This window comes from Oryza sativa, chromosome 11 (assembly GCF_034140825.1).
Source record: "Oryza sativa Japonica Group chromosome 11, ASM3414082v1".
In the NCBI taxonomy this organism is placed as follows: domain Eukaryota; kingdom Viridiplantae; phylum Streptophyta; class Magnoliopsida; order Poales; family Poaceae; genus Oryza; species Oryza sativa.
Window position 1 is genome coordinate 3,243,253 of NC_089045.1, and position 9,248 is coordinate 3,252,500.

Here is a 9,248-nt window from a genome sequence, read left to right on the forward strand (position 1 = left end):
ATGCTAGGGCCCCGAGACCCCTATGCTATACCCCGGGGCAGCCACATGCCTATGGCACAATGTGTGTCCGGGGCACGAATTTGGCCCAGGGTAGTTGGATTTATAGCTTTTCTCGTTACTTCGGATAAGCTTCTCAAAGATGTCATTGATGAACAAGTTCTCAATGTACACCGCCTGTGGAGGGTGCACCAAGTCACCAGCTGTCTCCTCAGCACCTTGATATAGAGCTTGTAGGTCTCAATTCTCTTCCTGGCACCTTGGTGATCTAAATCTTGTGGGTCTCTAGAAGGTGTAGATCTTGTACATCTCTTCAAAAAGTTCAAAACCTCTATTGCCCCAAAGACCCCGGAGGGCTGAGGACCCTAGTCCCCGTTCCTCCAACACATGTGATAAAACCTTAGGTCGCAAGGAAGAAGCATATTTGTGACGGGTGCTTATTTCACCCGTCAAAGATAACTGACACCATAGACGGTTGGGGACTTGATATAGAGATCAGAGCAGCTCGGCATAGAGGGTGCTCTAGTGTGGAGGAGATAGCTAGGGTAGGTGCTCGCAGTAGAGGAGATGGTGACCCACACTTAGAGTGGAGGAGACGATGGCTAGTGCTCCGAATTGGAGGACGGGGTGGTAGCGCTTGGATGCATGCAACTTTCGGGAGAAAGGCAGATAGACGAGAGAGGAAAACAGAGAGTTCGAGATGGGAAGATGAGGTCGATCTAGAGAGAAAGAAGAGAGACCTGAAGGCCATGTTAGGTGCATGTGATGGTATGAGAAATTGGCTTGTCAGAGATAATATTTTATCTTTAATAGGTCATTCAGATATGACCTTAAATCTGTAGCATGTCGTCCTCGTCGTATCTCAAACATGTCCAACCCATCAAAGATGAGGTCATGTGACATGGATCACATTGATCCGTCATAGATGCATGTTTCTGTAGTAGTGGGTAGGAGAGGGCACTAGGGCAGTTGGAGCACATGTAGCAAGTGAGGTGGTCGTGATGTTGTCGGAAGTAACAAAAATGGTTAATTAGATCCATGCCACTATAACTTTGACGATTTTGAAATATGCCATTACTATTTATCAATTTAGAGGCATGCCATTATAATTCTATAGTTATTTGAAATATGCCACTACTTACCTTTTCAATGTAATTTCTAGAATTTTTGGACCAAATTACCCTTCTTCCTCCTTTCTCCCCTCTCTCCTGTTCATCTTCTCTACCAACTAGATCCCTCAGCTACTAAGCTGAACATCAAAGCAGCAGGTAGCATGCCTACTATGTGGAAGCGGAGCAGCTACTGTGGACCCAATTATCTAGGCATACGCAGCAACGATGGGTCAAACCAACAACTACTCCAATCACCAGGACAAGGACCCAATATGAATTAGCTGTCATGTTGCTACAGTGTTGCATGTATCAATATCCACCAAAGCACTTGATTTCCCATAGAAGAATTAAGATGCAGCGGAATCAAATTGGTGGCCTAAGTTACTAGCCGGTCGTTGGTTGGTCCTCGGACGGCTTGGCTTTGCGACGGGCACGGCAACGGGAGGGATTCGAGCACCAGCTGCAGCACCTCGTACCCGACCTCCGCCTCCTCGCTGACGAGGATATCTCCCACAGCTCTAGTCTGTCACCCATCGCGTCGACGGCCCAACGTGTGAAAATGCCCCGCAGGAAGGGGCTCGCGCAGAGAGCAGCATCAGTGCACCGGCTGGTCGGCATCACTGGGTGAAGAAAGGGGATGCATATGTTGGAGAAGAAGAAGAGGAGACGGAGGAAGAAGACAAGGGTAAATTGGTCTAAAAGTTTTAGAAAATACATTGAAGGGGTAAGTAGTGGTATATTTCAAATAACAGTAAAATTGAAATGGCATTACTCTAAGTAGATGAATAGTAATGGTATATTTCAAAACCATAAAAGTTGCAATGGCATGGATCTGATTAACCCTAACAAAAAAGGGGGGATGGTCGTAGCTGGTTCCAAGACCATGGGAATACACCAAGGCTGTTTTCGAGAGGAGGGATTGGCCAACACACAAAACAAAGTTCGTATTAGCATAAGATTACTTAAGTATTAACTAAAATAAACTTGAAAATGGATTAATATAATTTTTAAAGCAACTTTTCTATAGAAACTTTTATAAAAAAAAGTAACCCTTAGTAGTTTGGAGAGTATATGCACGTGGAAAATAAGGGAGGTGAGTTGAAAAAAGAGACCGGGTTGTGAAACACAGGAAGTACGAAGTAGTAGTATTTATTTTGGGGTTGAGTACAAGTTATGGTCATGACACTTCACCCTGGAACCTAGTAGACCGTTGGCTCCTATCTTCAAGTGGTGAAGGGGCGGAAGCTATCTTCCTGCGCAAGCTCTCCTCAGCTTTTTTTTTTGCAGTAAGCTTTTTACTTTGTGGTTTCACAAATATGCCATCCGAGTCCCGTGCCGTAATTAATTATAGTTTTTCATTAAAAATAACAACTTTGACATGCAACTCACATATATAATTAAAACAGGCAACTATTCGAGGGATTGAATAATTATGTTTGAGTGTACAACCACACGTACAACCATCTATAGGTTAGATCTCCCTCGAAAAAAAAAAGAATCATACAACGTAGGAGCACATATGGTAGATAGTACAGATCATAGTAGCACACAAATATCCTTTTTCACCGAGATCGTTGTATGGAAATAATTGAGTAAACTAATTAACGCTTAGTTGGGTATCAACGTGTAGAGATGTTCTGGATCGATGCAATTGGATCTCCTTGAAGCCACAATTGTGGTTGTCGCTACAGAGAATCCTCGATCGTCTCTATACAATTCAGCGCTCCCTGTAAAAGTGAAAGACGAATGCTATAGCCATATGTCCAAAAACGACGTAAGTAACGCATACAACATTACTAGCTATCGCTCAAAAGTTAATTAGGCCTACTCAAACCGTGTTCATTCCTGGGAGAAATACTATGGAAGGGGTGGTTATTTTACATGAGACTTTACATGAATTACATCGCAAAGATAAAAGTGGTGTAATTTTTAAGATTGATTTTGAGAAAGCTTATGATAAAGTTAAATGGCCTTTTGTACAACAAACTTTGAGAATGAAAGGCTTTTCTTCTAGATGGTGTGAGTGGATAGCTTTTTTTTGTTCAAGGTGGTCATGTTGGTATAAAAGTTAACGATCAAATTGGTAATGGTTTTCAAACTTACAAAGGTCTTAGGCAAGGGGATCATTTATCTCCTATTCTTTTTAATATAGTAGCTGACATGCTTACTCTATTGATTAAGAGGGCTAAAGAGGCGGGACTCTTGAATGGGGTTATTCCTCATCTTGTTGATGATGGTTTGTCTATCTTGCAATACGCAGATGATACTATCATCTTTTTGGAGCATGACTTGCAACAGGCAAAGAATTTGAAACTGATTTTATCGGTATTTGAAAAGTTATCTGGCCTAAAAATAAATTTTCACAAGAGTGAATTATTTTGCTTTGGTCAGGCAAAGGAATGTTATGAACAATATTCTGATATTTTTGGTTGTAAGTTAGGTACCTTTCCTTTTAAATATCTTGGAATTCCGATGCATTTTAGGAAGCTTTCTAATAAAGATTGGAAACTTATTGAAGAGAGAATTGAGAAAAAACTTAGTAGTTGGAAAGGCAAGCATTTATCTGTTGGTGGTAGGCTGGTGTTGATTAATTCTGTTCTTTCAAGTTTAGCCATGTTTATGATATCTTTTTTTAGGTGCCGAAAGGGGTTCTTCGTAAAATTGATTATTATAGATCGCGGTTTTTTTGGCAAGGGGATGACCATAAGAAAAAATACAGGCTCACTAGGTGGGATGTTGTTTGTCAACCCAAGGACCAGGGGGGTCTTGGGATTCATAATTTGGAGATACAAAATAAATATTTTTTAAGTAAATGGTTGTTTAAGTTAATTAATGAGGAAGGGGTTTGGCATGATTTATTGAAAAGGAAATATCTCTATAATAAATCTATAACCCAAGTTGACAAGAAACAAGGTGATTCCCATTTTTGGTCTGGTCTTATGAATGTCAAAAGTACTTTCTTAAATATGGGTTCTTAAATTGTCAATCATGGGGAACAAATTAGATTTTGGGAAGATAGATGGATTGGTAACTTAGCTTTTAAGGATAAATATCCATCTTTGTACGTAATTGTTCGGAGGAAAACATCTTCTATTGCCACTGTTATGGGATCTGTTCCGCTTAATGTTTCTTTCAGGAAAGCTTTAGATGGTCAGAATCTTGTTTGTTGGCATGAGTTGTGTGCCTCTATAGTACATATTCAGTTGAATGATTCGTCTGATAGTTTTAGATGGAATTTCCATCAGAATGGCTTATTCTCGGTGAGGTCTATGTACCTAGCTTTAATTAATAGTGGCTATATCGAGAGAAACAAGTGTATTTGGAAGCTTAAGTTGCCACTTAAGATTAAAATTTTCATGTGGTACCTGCTTAAAGGGGTTGTGTTAACTAAGGATAATTTGGCAAGGCGTAACTGGAATGGCAGCTTGAGGTGTTCTTTTTGTTTGAAGAATGAGTCTATTCAACATCTCTTTATGGATTGTCATTTTGCGAAGTTTCTATAGAGAGTAGTTCAGTTCTCTTTTGGTTTTAATCTTCCAGTTAGCATATCTCATATTTTTAATGGGTGGCTTTTGGAGTTGATAAGAAAATGAGTAAACTGATACTTGTTGGAGCTTTTGCCATTTGTTGGGCAATATGGCTGAGTAGGAACGATATGGTTTTTGACAAATCACCATCATTTTCCTATATGCAGGTCATTTTCAGGGCAACTCATTGGCTCCGGTTTTGGGCACAACTACAAAGGTGTGATGAAGATGAAGAGTTTCTGAATGTTGCATGCTGAAAGTTGGAGACCACGGTTATGCAACTTTTTGCCAATTATGGTTGGAGATTTACAAATAGACTTCAATAATTGTGATCTCCTTATGTTAGGCTGATTTCTTTATTTTTCTCTTCGGTGTGTTCTATTCATTTAGATTTACACTATGTTCATAAAAACTACTATGTAATAATTGGCTGTAGCTCTTTTGAGTAAAGGCCGGGATATTATATTCCATTATCTAAAAAAAACAATATTACTAGCTATATACTCCCTTCATATTTTAATGTATGACGCCGTTGATTTTTCGATCAACGTTTGACTATTCTTTTTTTCAAAATTTTTTTGCAAATATAAAAATATTTATGTCATGCTTAAAGAATATTTGATGACGAATTAAGTCACAATAAAATAAATGATAATTACATTAAATTTTTTGAATAAGACGAATGGTCAAACATAGGACAAAAAATCAACGGCGTCATATATTAAAATATGGAGGGAGTACAGAAGACGAAGTAATATAACTAAATGCATGCAACATTTCAAGTAGGGCGCTAGCTGCGAGTTCAATTTACCTTGGGAAGTCCGGTGACCAGGTGATTTCAAGCACAGTGTTGCCGGCGCCGGCGGCGCGGGGTGTTAAAGCATGCAATATTTGTTTTGTCTGCTGCTTACCACATACACCGGCGGCGAACTCCAGCTTACCTTCACTGGTGGAGAAACCATCTTTCGTCGGTCGGCCGATTTCCACAATAGTCCCGGATGCAATAAAAACCGGGGCTAAAGATGATCTTTAGTCCCGGTTCAAAAGAGAAACGGGCATATTTGATCTTTAGTCCCGGTTTGTGTTACCAACCGGGACTAAAGATCATCTTTAGTCCCGGTTCGAATGCTGTCAGGACCTGTCAGGCCCCCCCGAGATCTTTAGACCCGGTTGGTAACACCAACCGGGACTAAAGATCTTAACTTTAGTCCCGGTTGGTATTACCAACCAGGACTAAAGATCCCGGTGATCTTTAGCCCCGGTTGGTGCTACCAACCGGGACTAAAGATCTTAACTTTAGTCCCGGTTGGTAATACCAGCCGGGACTAATGATCCCGGTGATCTTTAGCCCCGGTTGGTGCTACCAACCGGGACTAAAGTCCCACCCCTATATATATGTCTTCTTCCTCCTCCAGCTGCCCGAGCAAGCTTCAAAATTACTTCAAAAAAGAGGGGAGGTCATGCCAAAATTTCTATTGAATTTATTTTGGTGATTACATACAAATCGGAGGTGCCTAAAAGGTTTGCAACTTCATCCTCCAATATTTTTTTTGTCATACTACATTTGCACCTATGTTTTGCACACTTTTTTTGTCTCCAAAATTTAGTTGTAAGTTGATGAGAGAGAAAATGTGTGTGGGGAAGAAAGAATATATAGAAATTTAGTTCATTTGCTAAACAAGGTTTTATAAAATAGTTGAGAAGGAAAACTCTAGTGAAAGTTAATCTTAAATAATAGAAAACAAACTAAAATGAAAATTAAAAGAAGTAAAACACATTAAAATTAGTTTAAAACTTTACAAATAGTTTTTAAGAATTATTTGGTGTAATATTTTATGATTTTTGTATGAATAAAGATATCTTATAATTATTGTATGACTGTCATTATTGTAAGAATAATTATTTGTGTGCGGTTTTTTTGACTCATGTAGATGGATCGGCAATGGATGTACGCTGACCGGCGGTCCAAAGAGTTTATTGACGGCGTGCACTATTTTTTGAGAGTGGCCGAAGCTAACAGGCAAAGGGGTTTTATTTGTTGTCCATGCAATAAGTGTAAGAATCAGAAGGAGTATTCTGCATCCAGGACTATTCATTTCCACTTGTTTGAGTCGGGGTTCATGCCAAGCTATAATTGTTGGACATCCCACGGAGAGCAAGGTGTTGAAATGGAAGAAGATGAAGTGGAAGACGACAATATTCCGGACTTTGCTCAGTATGTTGGATTTGAAGGAAATCAAACGGGCGAGGAGGAAATAGCTGTTGATGGTAACGACGTTGCGGATGATCTTGGTCAGATGTTGGAGGACGCCAGGGAGGACTGCGAAAGTGAAAAGGAGGCCCATAAATTGGACAAGATGTTGGAGGACCACAGAACTTCGTTGTACCCAGGTTGCGAGCAGGGGCACAAAAAGTTGGATACCACTCTGGAGTTGTTGCAATGGAAGGCAAAAAATGGGGTTAGTGACAAGGCATTTGGCGATTTATTGAAACTCGTCAAGAACATTCTTCCGGGGGGAAACAAATTGCCCGAGACAACGTACGAGGCTAAGAAGATAGTCTGCCCGTTAGGACTGGAAGTTCATAAGATTCACGCATGTCCGAACGATTGTATCCTATATCGCGGTGAGGAGTATGAGAACCTAGAAGCATGCCCTGTTTGCAAAGCACTACGATACAAGATTAGACGGGACGATCCAGGAGAAGTTGACGGGCAGCTAACAAAGAAGAGAATTCCTGCTAAGGTGATGTGGTATTTCCCTATAATACCACGGCTAAGGCGTTTGTTCAGGAACAAGGGGAATGCTAGAATGTTGCGATGGCACGCTGAAGAGCGTCAACAGGACGGGATGCTGAGACACCCCGCCGATGGTTCGCAGTGGCGAAACATCGACAGAAAATTTAAAGAATTTGGAAAGGACGCACGAAACATACGGTTTGGTTTGAGTACGGATGGCATGAATCCTTTTGGAGAGATGAGCAGCGGCCATAGCACTTGGCCCGTTACGATGTGTATCTACAACCTCCCCCCCTGGCTATGCATAAAGAGGAAGTACATAATGATGCCGATTATTATTCAAGGCCCCAAGCAACCTGGTAACGACATCGACGTGTACCTAAGACCACTGGTCGAAGATCTTAAACAGTTGTGGAAGAAGGAAGGTGTCCCCGTGTGGGACGAGGACAAACAGGAGGAGTTTAACCTACGAGCGCTGCTGTTCGTAACCATCAACGATTGGCCTGCACTTAGCAACCTATCCGGACAGTCCAACAAGGGGTACAAGGCTTACACTCACTGTATGGATGAAACAGAAAGTACGTATCTTAAGCACTGTAGGAAGGTTGTATACATGGGTCATCCTCGATTCCTTGCAGCAAACCACCCGGTATGGAAGAAAGGCAAGCACTTCGAACATAAGGCTGACCACCGTACGAAGCCTAAACATCACAGCGGGAAAACAGTGTTTGCTATGGTTAAAGATCTTAAAGTAGTGTTCGGAAAGGGGCCTGGAAGCCAGCATATAGAGAGCGAAGATGGTCACGCGGCGATGTGGAAAAAGAACTCTATATTTTGGGAGTTACCATATTGGGAATTCTTGGACGTACGCCACGCAATCGACGTGATGCACCTCACTAAGAACCTTTGCGTAAACCTTCTTGGCTTCCTAGGTGTATACGGAAAGTCGAAAGATACACTGGAAGCACGTAATGATCTGAAGCATATGGAACAACGCGGCGACCTTCACCCAGAACCAAAGGAGAAAGGAAGCCATTACTTGAGTCCAGCCAGCTACACTCTTAGCAAGGCAGAGAAGGAAAGTATGTTTGAATGCTTGGAGAGCATAAAGGTACCGTCTGGATACTCCACGAATATCAAGCGAATAATAAGCACGAAGGAGAAGAAGTTCACAAACCTAAAGTCTCATGACTGTCACGTGTTGATGACACAACTGCTACCAGTTGTAATAAGGGGTATCCTTCCAGACAATGTCCGGGCAACAATAACAAAGCTATGTGCATTCATGAACGCAATTTCGCAGAAGGTCATCGATCCGGATAGATTAGAAGCCCTTCAGAATGAAGTGGTGCAATGTCTCGTCAGTTTTGAGTTGATATTTCCACCTTCATTTTTCAATATAATGACGCATCTGCTTTGTCACCTTGTGAAAGAGATCCGTATTCTCGGGCCTATGTACCTACACAACATGTTTCCTTTCGAGAGGTACATGGGCGTTCTGAAGAAGTATGTTCGTAACCGTGCTCGTCCAGAGGCAAGCATCGCCAAGGGTTATGGAACAGAGGAGGTCATCGAATTTTGCGTAGAATTTATCGAAGACCTTCGCCCAATCGGGGTACCTGAATCACGCCATGAAGGGACACTACGGGGAAAGGGAACTCTCGGAAGGAAAGCAATAACGACGGTAGACAACAATTTATTCCGTAAAGCCCATTTCACTGTTCTGCAACACTCTTCATTGGTAGCTCCTTACATCGAGGAGCACTTGGCTCTAGTTCGCGCCAGGAACATCGGTAAGTCCGATGCATGGATTACACGGCATCACATTGATACTTTCCCCGCGTGGCTACGACAACATCTCATGGGTAACGAGTC